General features: G+C 41.0%; 1 long non-coding RNA gene across 1 annotated transcript; it reads left to right on the top strand.

Annotated features, from left to right (window-relative positions):
* The first annotated feature begins 9,874 nt into the window (after nucleotides 1-9,874).
* On the top strand, nucleotides 9,875-13,192 carry LOC115577571 (uncharacterized). Its single transcript, XR_003983206.1, has 3 exons — nucleotides 9,875-10,121; nucleotides 10,284-10,535; nucleotides 13,138-13,192. It is a non-coding gene; the product is annotated as an uncharacterized LOC115577571 (long non-coding RNA).
* The last annotated feature ends 1,557 nt before the right edge of the window (nucleotides 13,193-14,749 follow it).

Genomic DNA, 14,749 nt, shown 5'->3' with positions numbered 1-14,749 from the left:
GTGTGTCTCTTCTTGTTTTCGTGACCTTTGACAGTCGATGGTACCACTTTACTTTCCTTCATGAACAGTGTGAAGTTGTGTTTGGTCACACTGGTGGGCAGATGGGTTTGTGAGATAACGTGATCTCTTGCCAGGCTTCAGGCTGTTGTCATTCAGCCAATCAGGTTCCGATGAAAAGGTTAGCATAGCTTCTTTAGCATCAGTTCTATCAGAACTGGAGGGTTTATTTCACTGAAAGAAGAGCAGCGAGCAACACTGATGGAAACATGTCTTCACTCTTCTCTCCACTGACTCCAGGAAGGGATGGATTCACCAGCTGACTCCGCTGGTGGTGACGCTCTCCTGCTGTTGATCTGATTGGTTGAAGTGTGATAAACTTGATGGTTCGTCCAATTGCCTGAGAAGTATTTTTTGAAAATGGCTGCCCTTTTCATATCAGGTTCACATTATATGTTTATCAGCTGACTTTCACATCAGGAGGTGGAGGTGTGGGTGGTGTTGTTACAGTCAACAAAGCTGCATGTGGGCGAATCTGTGGGGAGATTTCCAGCTGTTCTAGTGGCGACCAAAGACCGCTGATTTTCACAGGACGACGGACAATCTCCAACCGTTTCTGTGGCGACAAGACAGCTAATAAGCGTATAATGTGAACATGGTATAAAGTGTTTGGTACAAATGTCAACCTCGAGAAACTTCCAACTGTTTGTTGTGACTGAAATTGATTATTCTTCAACGGGAAGTTGAACCATCTCCATTAGTGATCTCCGCGACCAAAACACGGTATTTAAATCTAAACCATGATGTTTTACTAACCCTAAACAGAGCATGAACTCAGCGTTCGACCTAAACAAACGTTAAGTTGCAACATAACGAAACGTTCAGTTTGAACTTTTGGTGATTGGTCAGGTTTCTTTGCACCATTGTCTAATTATCTATTAGCAGCTTCTGTTTGGTGTGTACCTGAGGATGAACAGACAGCCATCACTGGATTACCTTTAAACTGAAGAAATATATATGGTGGCCACTTTATTCGGTACACCTGAACCTATAACGGCTCTCAACCCAATCACCAGAACCCACAGACATGTTAAACATTTAAGTTTCTTCATGTTTCTTTGCTGTGGCGTCACTTTGCTCGTGTTCTGGTGCAGATCGGACACAATAAGCGTCAACTTTCTCTCCGACTCTGCAGCCCTCACCCAGCTCGTACACCACCACCGTCCTTACATCCACTTCCTGACATGAAAGTCAGCTCATATTCAAGCGTGTGAAAGTGACATGACACAGTTCAGTATAGATATGTCAAACAAATCTGAACACGTGTAGTTTGCAGGAACACACATTTCCAGCTGTTTTTCCTCTGTCACTGTATTTATCTTAAAAAACACAGCAGGCATCATGAAGTTTGACGGGCACGTGACTCCAAACAAGCCTCAGTAGTTCTTCCATGAGGCCTGAGTGCACATTTATTTGCAAAATACACAAATCAGTTATCTCTTGAATCTGTAATAAATGTCTGACATCTGATGTAACTGTGTTAGTCAAACAAAGACAGACACAGATAAAGGTTCTGTGGCTTTGTGCTGTTTTAGGAACATGTGTGAACAACCAGACAGCTGAGTTCCTGTTCTCAGCTCAGATGGAAACTGTGGTCAGTTCAGTCGCTTCAGTCTGAGAGAAGATGAGGTTGAATATCTGCAGCTGCCTGCTGGTCTTTGTTCTGGGATGTAAAGTCACTGCAGGTAAGAACTTTGTTGTTAGATTCTGTTCGGTGCCGTCTGTCGTCAGCGTCATTCAGAGTCGTAGTTTCATCGAGTTTGTGGTTCAACATCGACATGGAGTTCACAAGTCTGACAGCTCGTAGTCAAAGTGTCATAAAGTGGTTAACATCAGTTCAGGAAGTGCGTTAGAAGCTAGTCGCGATGTATTTACATTAATAAAGAGCAGAACTAAAGCTTTAACTGTTGTTCTCCAAACGTCTGACCTTTATCTGATCAGATATCTCTGATTGTTGCTTTTTTGCGGATAAAGAACCGAATCAGTCAATCGATCTTTATTTGTACAACAGCACCAACTCACAATAGAAGTCATGACACGTTACAAACTGAGCAGGTTCAGAACAAACTCCTGGATTCATTTATTCACACAGACTCAACATTCCCTTAGCAAAAAGTAGTTTATTCAAGTGTACAACAAGTATACTTATTTTATACTAAAACTGAGGCAGTATTCTTGAAGTGTACTTTTTATATACTATATTTTATATACTTAAGAAAAGTATAGTGAAGTATACTTGGCTTATACTGAAAAGTATAAAGAATAATCTAAGAATAAGTACATTAATACTTAGACTTACACTTATACTAAAGCTTATACTTGTACTTCAGTATACTGTAACGCCCCTTGTGGACTGTGGCGCAAAGACTCTTGGGTATTCTGTTGTTGTTGGTGTAATTATGGTTCGTGAATGTGTTTGTGAATAAGATTATGTGTAAAGGCCCCCACACACCGCCCAGACGTCCAACTGCCTTATCCGACCACTCTCCGACCACTCCGTTGCCTCTTGTCTGACCCGTTCGGCAGAAAAGTTGCATTGAACACACCGCTTCGACGTGCTGCCTACTCCACAGTAGCGTGTACGTTCTGCGCTTGCGCGAGATGCAATAAGCGGGTGGCACTTGTGTTGTGAGTTATAAACGAGAGGCTTGTGCACGCAACTCTCTTTACTTTCGATCAAAACGAAACTTGACTATTTCCGATAAAAACAGCTGCATACTAAACATGCAGCGAGGCATTACCAGACGAACAAGAATGAATTCGTCCTGAACGGACGTAACAACTAGTCTCGTGCCAGAACTGCAAAACATGAAAACGGGGAATGACGGAACGGAGTGCATAGAAAAACAAAGCGCACACAGTATTTCGCCCCTCCCACACACCACGCTGATTCGCCAGCACACCGCCAATCAGAACGGCCATTCAGCTGGCACACAACCAATCAGAGAATCCAATGGCTCAGACGTCCGCGCGGCTCCGAAAGCTTCTGACGCAGCTGAACACACCAAACATATGTGTTCCCGACCTCGTCCGAGCCTCTCCAAACGCTTCAGACGTCCAACGGTTGGGCCAGTGTGTTCCTGCCTTAAGACGGTTGCGGGTTAATTCACATCCTTGTTCTGTGGTTAAATTGTGTCGAATTAACGAAGATCGCTGGTTAGCTGAGCAGAACCAACATTGTTCTCCTGTAGAACAATGTGCCTGGTGTGAGCTCCTCTTTCTTATAATTACACCTGATCTGACAGTTGAGCTTTTAGCAGTGAGTCGCTGTGTGATCAGGTGATTAGAGGTGCTGGTCAGTTGATGTTACCTTTAAACAGAGGAAGCTAACTGTTTCCCCTGTTTCCAGTCTCTGTGCTAAGCTAAGGTAACAGGCCTGTGGGTGTAGCTTATTGGCTACACCTAGGCTTTTTATAGAGTGTGAGTGTCTGATTTCATCTCTCTGTGGTGAAGATGTGTTTGTAGTGTAAATGTCCTCTGAACACTGAACGTACCGAGGCTTCACTTAAAATAACTCAACACCAACAACTCATACTGCAGCTAAACCAACAAGAAGACAAACAGCAGCAACAACTGCAGCATTAACGCCAGCAGAGAACACTGAGACACCTACAGCAACCAGACAAACAGGCAAGAAGGGAAAGAACAACAACAGGAAGATAAAAACAGGTTTTTATATTGATAAAATAGAGAAAAACCTTAAAGACAAATAAAAACCAACAGCATGAAGACGTGAGGAGTTATTCAAACAGATACAGATCTACAGTCAGTGCAGACATGTTTCTTTGACACTGTGTTAAAATTAAACCTGTGGGTTTGTGGTCTAATGAAGGAAGTCGAGCACACGACGTGCTCTGAATGCCAGTTGAACTCACAAAAACAAATGACCACAATAATGAAAGAAGTGTGTCTCAGACTAGAAAACGTCTTCATCAAGTCACTTAGAAACTATTTAATTACATTCATAACAACAATATTAAACAGAACCATCTGTGTAATGTTAAATCACCGGCTGTTTTCATGAAAGACTGTTTGAATTTGAAAAGTGAAGACTCGATACTATCGTGACTATAGTTTTAATTCAGTTTGATTTAGAGGATTTAAACATATCTTTTTCTCTCACTGAGATATCAGAAGTCAAGATTCAATAACAGATCTGAAACTGGAGGGAAGATCTAAAGTTTGAGTTAGAACGTCATTTTAAGATATTTACTACAGAGTCATGGATAATCTCTTAGTGTCAGGTCATTTAAACACACGAACTTTATGATCGACAGTTGACACGTTTAATTGCTGTTATATCTAAACTCAATACAACTCAATGGTCCATAGTTACTGATCAGAACAATATAGGAGATATTCTGAATTAAGATTTTTAGTTGTCATGAATGTATTGTGGATTTGTTTAATGTACATTTTTATAAGTTTGATAGGATTTCCAAACTGAACTGAATCTTGTTTCTGCCCCACTCGCAAGGAAAAAAGAAAACCACACCACCACCAACAACTACGAAGCCAACTACAACTACGAAGCCGACTACGACTACGATGCCGACTACGACTACAACTACGACTATGAAGCCGACTACGACTACGACTATGAAGCCGACTACGACTACAATGCCGACTACGATTACGATGCCGACTACGATTACGATGCCGACTACAAAGCCAACTACGACTAAGAAGCCGACTAAGAAGAGAACTAAGAAGAGAACTACAACTACGAAGCCGACTATGACGACACTTACTTCTACAGCATCACCATCATCAAGTACAGGTAGGTCTACAATGATGATCTGAAGTCTTACCAAGTCTTACTGAGTTATTAATTATGAATTTGTCTTCCAGTCGCTCCTCCAGAACAAAAACCACCTCTCCCTTTGGTGATTGGTATCGTTGTCCCCTTGCTCCTCATCATCCTCCTCCTCATCTTCTACCTGATTCATAGACGCAGGTTTAAAAGACGAGGTAAATAAATCCTGACACAGTATGAGTGTAACACATTCTGCACACTTTAATATGTTAATTTATATTATCATAATTAATTTGTAGAAATGACATCAGAAAGTCAGATACAGGTTATAACTCAGATATGTTTTTGTCTCAGTTGATTATTACTCAACAGATTATCAGTTCTGTGTCCTTCACACTCTTTTTCACAGGAACTGAGGAAAGATGCCATGTCTATGATGAGATAAAGGGTGGAGCAGAGTTTCAGGTTACAAACGGTGAGAAATAAGAAGTGTTTCATTCTATAAAAACTTCCTCCTTCCTCTTTCTGTGAGGATCCAGACTGATGTGAAATGAAATCCCACACTGAGGGATTTGTGCTGAGTTTCCTAAAGTACACAGACGGTGGCCAGCCTGATTTATATGACTTGAACCAAATAAGCTGTATTAATGTATGTAAGTACCACTTCATATATACAAATGAGTATTCTTCTATTTTTGATTCTTCCTGCAGGTGTAGAACGAGTCCCTGTACCTACGGATGCATACTGCATGGTAGAATATACAGGTAAATAATTCAAAATATTTCCACTACCTTTACGAAGCGCCAAAAAAAGTTGCTTGTTTAGTGCAGATGACTTCACGATTTAGCACCGAGCAGACAGGAAGTCACGTACAGAAACAACGACTGCTGTGTCTCAGTTCAGGTCTTCATCCTTCAGAGGAGCATTATGGCCAATTATGTCACAACGCTGCCTGAAGGCTGTCCCAGTCTGAAGGCTCCTCCAGATGCTCCTTCTTTTCCCTGTTTCTGGAGGATGCACTGCTACAATCCTTCGTGGCCTCACATATCCCAAGATTCTTTGCGTGCCTGAAAAAGAAGAAAGAAAGAAAGAAAGAGAGAAAATGGCGACATCACGTGGCGTAGATCGTCACTGTCGCAGGCCTGGGCGGCAGAAATGGTGACGTAAGGGTAAAACATCTGGTGACACAACCAGGAAATGCTCCAAAGGCTAGACCGTCACATTTAACAACGGCTGACGAGGTTAACAAGGTCTCTCTGAAGGACTCGCCTTCAAAGACCACAAAGGCCGAGTCCTTCAGAGTCCGGGTCCTCCAGAGGATACAGACCCTGAATTAAATCACAGGAAATGTCTCAAAAAAGAGACAAACACAAGCTCTTCTGCTAATCCTTCGGTCGGGAACACTTCATGTTGTTGTTTTTATAGCACATACCTATAACTGTGGCAGCAAGTGTTTATGTGATTATCGCGGGATCTCCTCGGTCTCGTGACGCCAGTTGTCCGACCGTACTCGGCGTGGTGGACTCAAAACACAAACGGTGGCGGAGCAAAACCAGACCGGAGCCGTAACGCACTGGATACGTATCTGGTGGAATCTCAGGATGAGAGTTGATCAAAACACAACACAATGTTTATTTTCTAGAAGTTCTTCATTGCTTGCAAGTGAGAGCATGAATAGATGATGACTGAAGAGAGGATAGAAAACAATACACTCAGTTGTAACAGTCACAATATCACATATGATCTCTCTCAAAACGTTATTCAGATCACCTCCACATCCGTCTCATGATACACATGAACTTTTTATACACTTCAACCATTGTTGTGTGTCAAACGTCAACCAAAGGTCAAAACACTTTTACACAGAAGAGGCTTCACCGACCCCCACTCATACTGCAACCACAAAACTATCACAAGATTTCACTTTACATAAATAATAATGTATCTATATTGTTAAGTTTCAGATGTAAGAACAAGATATCAAGATAATAAGGGACATTTGAACATTTCTCTCACAATCCCAAAGAATATTATGTTGACTTACCATCCCTGACATTTATGACACAATAGTTGTCTCATAAATAGTATTTCTTTATATCATAATTATAGCATTTGCCCAATGAACAAGAGGCCTAAATAGATGAGAATGTGTTAGATGAAAGTTCATACAATTTTTCAGTTTACAGGACATTATGGTTACCAAAGAGTTTATTTTCCTTAAAAAGTGCGATATGTAAGAATTGGCTAGTTGTTGAATTCATAATCACATAAAATAGCAGGCATTATGTCCACAAGCTGCTGCGGGGCAGGGCTAGCTAGTCGGCATGCTAACATTAATTGTAAGTTGGTTCTAATTTATAGTTTTTGCTTCTAAATGTTTTAATAGGTGGATCAAACCCAAATGATGCCACATATTACACCATCCCCGACCTTCAACCAATGAAAATGGCGACTGGTAAAGACTTTATAGACATTTATAACCAAATATTCTGAAGACAAAACAGTTCATATTCATCATATTATCATTTTTCCTCACAGAAACATCTGGACATGACAAGTCCCTGTACTCTGAGATCTGCTATACTTTCATCGGTGGAAATAATAAAGAAGGTAACTTTAAGCTTCAGCTCCTCTGTGAAGTTTATAACATGAGATGCTAAACGAGGCAGATTGCATTTTTTGTTATTCCAAATAAAGCAAAATAAAAAGAGAGAACGAACAAAGTGGAAATCTACAAAGACTACCAATGGGAACTTTCCATTCAAACGACCATTTGAGTGTAACATTTGAGATAACAGGAATAAAAGTCTACATCATCAAATAATGAATGAAAAGTAATTTTATGTGATTGTCTCTGGATCCACAGGTTCTTCACAGCCGACTGACAACACGTACTGTTTACTGCAGAACCCCAAAACATCTGGAAAGCATCCAAAGTGACCAATCAGCTGTTTGTGATGTCAGACATGACTTCGGTTGATGATGTCAGTTGTTTTATTTAAACTGTGAACATGTATAATATTTTGACTTGTGTTTTATGTAAATATTAGAAAGATACATTTTTTTACAATACAACATCTGTTATTTTTAGATTCTTACCTGTTGAAACCGACCCAGTCTGCAGAATAAATGTTTGTACAGTTCTGGAAAACAGCAAATAACCTGAAGCTTTTATTTCTTTATGTTGCAGCTTCATGCTTGTTTACGTTTGAATTTCTCTCTTGTCACAATGTTGTGCTGATGCTCTTGTTGGATTTGGACAGAAAAACCACTTCATCACATTGTGGTTTGGCTTAAAGTACCTGCTCTGGTCGCTACAAACTTGTCTGAAAATGTTCCAGAGTTTCCTTAACGACGCCTGGTTCGGTTGCCATAAACACAACTACAGATGGCCCAACTTCAGGCAAAGAAATATCCAGTTTTGATGCCACATACACGGCTGAAAATGACCAGCAGTCTCTGTTAAAACACCCAGATTAGGTCACCAGAAACACGACTGGAGATGTACTGACATGTCCTTACAAATATCCACTGATGTCACTCTGACATCACAAACATCCAGTAGTTTCACACTGCAGGTGTATCCCCTCCACTTCTGATGTACAGGTCAGGTAATAAACATGTAATGTGAATGTGACATGGAACACTTTGGACAAACATGTTACGCAGCGTCTGACACGTTCAGACTTCAACAAATGTCCAGACGACTCGGCTCAATGAAACAAATCATGTTTTCTGTAAGAACTTCCTTCTCGTGCCTTTGTTCCCCGTTTGAGTTTAAATCTCTATGTAAATGAACATTATTTATTAAAAAACATCAACATTTGAGTTTTGATCATTAACTTACCGACATCATCATGATATCAAGAGAACGTTTCAATCTGCTGTGAATGGAACAGTACTGTTGAGCAAGGCATCGTTAAAGATGTCAGTGTGGTTTTTAATAAAGTTTTCTCACATCTCTCCAATTTCTCACTTCTTGATAGGATTATATAATCCTCCTCCACCCACTGACTTCCTGGCTGACTGCTGTTTGACCTTCCCTTTTTCTATTTCTGTGCATCATTAACAGCTAAATGGAGTTTTTAGTGACCTATAAATGGAAGTTTTCCATACAAACGGTCTTTTAAATGGTAAATTCGAGAGAATGACCGAGCTGTGACACTGAACCCATTAATTATATATATGATTTGGTGGAAATAGCTTCGTTGGATGGACACTATGAGTGTCAGTGTCACACTCATAGTGATCCTTCGTGATCCTTCGTCGCCCACATATCCCAAGATTCTTTGGACTCCCTGAAAAAGAAGAAAGAAAGAGAGAAAATGGCGACATCATGTGGCGTAGATCGTCACTTTCGTGGGCCTGGGTGTGAACACCCAGACAGCTGAGTTTCTGTTCTTAGCACAGATGGAAACTGTGGTCAGTTAGTCGCTTCAGTCTGAGAGAAGATGAGGTTGAATATCTGCAGCTGCCTGCTGGTCTTTGTTCTGGGATGTAAAGTCACTGCAGGTAAGAACTTTGTTGTTAGATTCTGTTCGGTTCTGTCTGTTATCAGTGCCGTTCAGAGTCGTAGTTTCATCGAGTTTGTAGCTCAACATCGACATGAAATTCACAAGAAGTCTGACAGCTCGTAGTCAAAGTGTCATAAAGTGGTTAAAGTTAATTCAGGAAGTGCGTTAGAAGCTAGTCGCGATATATTTACATTAATAAAGAGCAGAACTAAAGCTTTAACTGTTGTTCTCCAAATGTCTGATATGACGTCTTTATCTTGCGGATAAAGAACCGAATCAGTCAATCGATCTTTATTTGTACAACAGCGCCAACTCACAACAGAAGTCATGACACGTTACAAACTGAGCAGGTTCAGAACAGATGTTTTAGATGATTGTGGCTGAAACCTCGTCTGCGTCTTTAGTCTGAAGGTGCTTTTCACTCAAGGTCGTGTTCAATAAGTACTCTGATATTAAATCACATGTGAGTTTCCTGCATATTTATTGTACATTGAAAATTGTCTCTTTTTTGCAGCAACAAAACATGAAGTAGTCAAGGAAAAGCAGTCAGTCTCTCTGCCTTGTCTTCACTCTGTGGAGGGTGAAGTGACGTGGAGCAGAGAGACGAACGGACACAGAGTTGACATTCTTACAGTTGGTGGCGATGTGGAGAAAAAACACATTTCTGATCCAGGCAGACGATACAGTTCACAGGCAGATAAATCACTTTACATTCGCAGTGTTACCGTCTCAGACTCTGGAACATACTTGTGTAATAATGAAGCAGCTGTGGAGTTGACGGTGATCCCATCAGGTAACATCACACTTTGTTTCTCTTCCTGTTTCATCATCATGTTTCAAAGCTAAATGTTTAACAACTATATATATCACAATATGTAATGAAACAGTTGATTATTATGTGTGATCATTTTATGATGGTACATTAAATGAATCTTGTTTTGTTTGTTGTGTACAGAAACAACCAGACTTGTTGCTCCAAAGTCGACCACTGTCACTCTGAACTGTCCTCTTGATGTTGGAGGATCACATGTTCCAACATGGAGCAAAGACGGGAGTGAAGTACAAGAAAACATATGGGTTTATGTTTCACATGTGGACAAGACGTTGACTTTAACATACGTGCAGCCTGGTGACTCTGGACTTTACTATTGTGATGGAAAACCTGCTGTGTACCTGACTGTGATGGAAGCTGACACATCTGACAGAGGTGAGAGACGAGAAGTCAGAGAGGAACAAAGAAATATGAGTCAAATATTCATAATTTTAAAGAATATTTCACAATTTTGGGAAATGAGCTTTTTACTTTTCTTGCTGAGAGTTAGATAAGAGGATTGACTCCACTTTCATACCTGTCTGTTAAATATGAAGCTCAGCTAGTCGCTGGTTAGCTGAGCAGAACCAACATTGTTCTCCTGTAGAACAACGTGCCTGGTGTGAACTCCTCTTTCTTATAATTACACCTGATCTGACAGTTGAGCTTTTAGCAGCGAGTCTCTGTGTGATTGGATGATTAGAAGTGCCAAATATCATTTTAAAAACATGGAATAAGCAGAAAAACTCAATCAATAGAATATAATCAAATAAGAATATAGAAATACATTAAGAAAAGGAGAAAATACATATAAATGTTCATATCTGATGAAGATTCATGTCACACACTGACAGTCTTGCTTTCTGAAGAGGGGGGAGGGCAGAGCAACTGTAAGATTAATTCAAGAATTAGGATTTGATATAATAGTCAGTATAATTAATAATGTTTTCCTTTCTTTAAATTGAATCTGGTAAAGAAGGAGAAATGGCAGAAAGTCTGTGCAGGTGCACATGTTGTTGGTGTTTGTGTTTCTCACCTTCACAGCTCAGGATTTTATTTTTTTATTTTATTGAAATTCTTTCGTGAAAATAGGTTTTTCATCACGTTTTCGTTTCATTATTATTATTTTCACTGCTTGTTTTATCTCTTATTATTTGTTGTTGATTCATGTTTTTTAACACAAGTAAAGAACTCTGAATCTCATTTGATTTGTTTGAAAGCTGCGATTCAACTTAAAGTCTGTGTAACCAAAATCAGCCATTTTCTTCTAAACACATTAAACGGGTCATAAATGTGTTTACTTAAAACATGTAAAAGCCATTCGGCCATGTAGAATTTAATTTTGGAGCTAGGCTCACAAACAGTTTTTCAACATTTCTGTGTTCAGGATTTAATGGGCGGGTCAGAAATCATGCAAATCATATGGCCGCGTTACGGAACGCGGCCATATGATTTGCATAAACCCCGCCCTGCTGCGGAAGTGGTATAAATACGTTCAGCGCGTCAGCTTCAGCGGTTCTCCCACTCGCTCTCCAGTCTCGGATAGCATTGCTTACAATAGTTTGCAGCTAGCTAACCAGCCAACCAGTCAGCTAACCAGCCATGTCTCCTCCACATCCTCTGCATCTTTCCTGGATGCCACAGTGTGCAGGGTGACGGCGCTGTTAGCTTATTTAAGTTTCCTTCTGATGACAACGTAAGGAAACGGGGGAGTCCGTTGACGCTGGTCAACTCCGTCCCCGGCTTGCATCCTCTCCTCCGCCAACGAGGAGATGTGGCCGCTGCTGATCGCCGCTGACACTCTCTGTCCCGCTGACGGCGGGTCCCACCGACATAATGTGGCCGCCGCCGCCACCACCGCAGCTGCAGCCGACCCTCTCTGTCCCGCTGACAGCGGGTCCCACCGGCAGTATGTGGCGGTAGTATCAGGGCCGCATTATTGGTGAGCCGTCCCAGTGTGAACGGATAATCCGGAGGCGCGGAGCGAGGGCGTGTCGGTCTGACAGTCTGATAACTACACAGGTCCTTCACTCAACTATATACAGAGAAATGTCCCACAAAGCAACGTTACAGGACCGAACAAAAGTAACGTAGTAACTATAACTGTCTTTAGCAACTTATATGAGGAAAACAAATCCCACAGCTGTATGTGGAGAAGCGTCTGTCCTCCTGTCCGTCCCCTCCCTGTCCCCCCGACTCTTCCTCACATTTCTGCTCACAAAACAGCGTCTGTCACGCTTGTCACAAGAGTGTTTAACTCACCGAGTGTTTGACGAAAATAAATCACCGCGACCGTCAGCCCTCCTGACCGAGACTACAGGAAACTGTCCCCCAGAAAACAGCCTCCGTCCCTGCGAGTGACAGAGTCAGACGGCGTCCTGTTTACTGATGGTGATTATGTATAATTATGTAATTTAGCGCGAACAACTTCACTCTGTCACTTTCCAGGATGTTTAGTGGGTCAGGATCTCAATCACTACACGTTATAACAGCATCTATATGATTATAAACTGTCCGCGGGTTTAGATAGACAAGGGGAACACCTGGGGAACACCTGGGGAGACACCGACGTCATTAACATGACGTGTAGCCCCCGCCGCATGGGCGTGGTTCCAGCGCCTCTAACTGACACGCCCCCAGCATTTCACAGCAGAAAGAAGTGCTTGTTTTTCCATGATTTTGAGACCTAATTTTATATACTTAACAATTTTTTTAATCTTTCAAATTTGGCTCAGTGGTCAATGATACATGTTTCTTTGGTGTGACAAACTCATAACACAATTTTTTTGCCGCTTTACACGGACTTTAAGATTTATTGATTCACCCCCCAATTAATATCTTTGAACGGCCACATGGTGGCACTGTTGCTACTGTTGGATCTGTTTCTGGCATCACTGAACCTGAAGAAGTGTTTATAAGATATTCTGCAAACAAACTGAGAAGTTAATACAGAAGTTAAATATAAAAGTTCTCCATGTTCATCTTCTGTCTTTGGCAGCTCGACAGAAACAGAAGCGACGCGCGACACAAAGAGAAAATGACGTCTGATCCTCCGTCACACAGAAACAAGAGGAACAATCTCTAGAAACCTCTGACAGAGGAATTTACATCTGATGTTAAAATACACTTTGTATTGTTCAGCTGTTGTTTTGTTGCTCTCATTCTTATGTCTGTGATATCTGCTGCTCTGTCCTCTGGTGTCTCCTCACAGGTGTCTGGTGGACGGAGCTGCTGGACGTCCTGCACACCTCAACAGTCTCTTCTGGTGGTTTTGGCTCTGCATTTTAAAACCTCTGCCAAGGAGGACTGTGCTTTCAGTGGCCACAGCTTTAGCTTCAGTCTTATAGAATAATATTTTTGAGGCTTTTACAAACATACGACTTACTGTTCACTTCAACAAAATCAAAGGTTACATCTAAAAATAACAAAACATTTTTTGTAGCATGAAGAGAATTCATCTTAAATTAACAAACCAGACAATGAAATGAACCTTTTAACCATTTCTACCTCGAGCTGTTTGTTACTGAAGTTATTTATAAGATTAAGAATTCCGTTAAGAACCATTTTGGTAGAAAAGCTCACTGTTGACTGTAATGGAAAATGTGTTTTATGTATTTCAAACTGCTCAATCTTTGTCCTACACTGTGTTGCTTGGTCAAAGGTGCATTTTGTCGTTTTTGTGAATAAATCAGAATCAAAAAGAGAGAGAGAGAGAGCTTTATTTGTTTTTATTACAATGGTACAATCGATGATCACCATTATTCTGTTTTTCTAAGAAGACCCGGGGACATTTCCAGCTGATTGAAGCCTTTTTGAAGCCAAACATGATGTTTTTTCTTCAACCATGTGTTTTTTTTGTGCCCAAAGCTAAGCAGAGTATTCTGATGAGAGAGGAATAGAAAACTGAAGTTAAACATGCGTCAAACATCAACGTAAAGAACAGTTCAGTTTGGACTTTTTTGTGGTTTTGCAGAAACGCTGAGTCAGTTGAATAGTTCCATTTCTTACCATTTCTAGGTTGACACTGTCAGGTTGGGGTTTTAAGGGGAAAACCATTTCCTGACAAATGAGAACATGAATGTCAGAGTCTTAGTAATCCGGGGAATAATCATTGATTAACGACTTTTACAGTTTGATGACTAACAACTGTTGGCAAACAAGTTCAGGTCAGACTGTATCTACCTTTGTCGGGGTTCGGACTTTGAGATGGATAGATGATGGCCCAGTCGGCAAACTTTAGTGTGGTGATTTATTTATTGAGACCAAAACCAAAGAAAAATATCCACAGGTGGCAAAGCAAAGTGGCAGGAATATTTACAACAGGACGGAGAGAAAAATATTTACAGAATTCAGGCAGCAACTGGGACCCACATGCCTCTCAGCCGAAAGCTCCCCCTCAAGTGAGCTGAGCTCCCTTTTAATACCCCTTGGCCCCTCCCCCGGGCAAACCAATTAACCCAGCACAGGGGTTTCAAAACATAAACAGGGAAACAGAATACCCAAACCCAAAAACCCCATTAACTTTCACTCCAGTATTGTGGCACTAACAACCCTTCATATGGCTGTGCCATTGTTCACACAGAACACCTCAATTCACAATACTTTCAATA

This window comes from Sparus aurata, chromosome 3 (genome assembly GCF_900880675.1).
Source record: "Sparus aurata chromosome 3, fSpaAur1.1, whole genome shotgun sequence".
In the NCBI taxonomy this organism is placed as follows: domain Eukaryota; kingdom Metazoa; phylum Chordata; class Actinopteri; order Spariformes; family Sparidae; genus Sparus; species Sparus aurata.
Note: the sequence above shows the minus strand (reverse complement) of the source record. Positions and strands in the feature narration are given on the sequence as shown.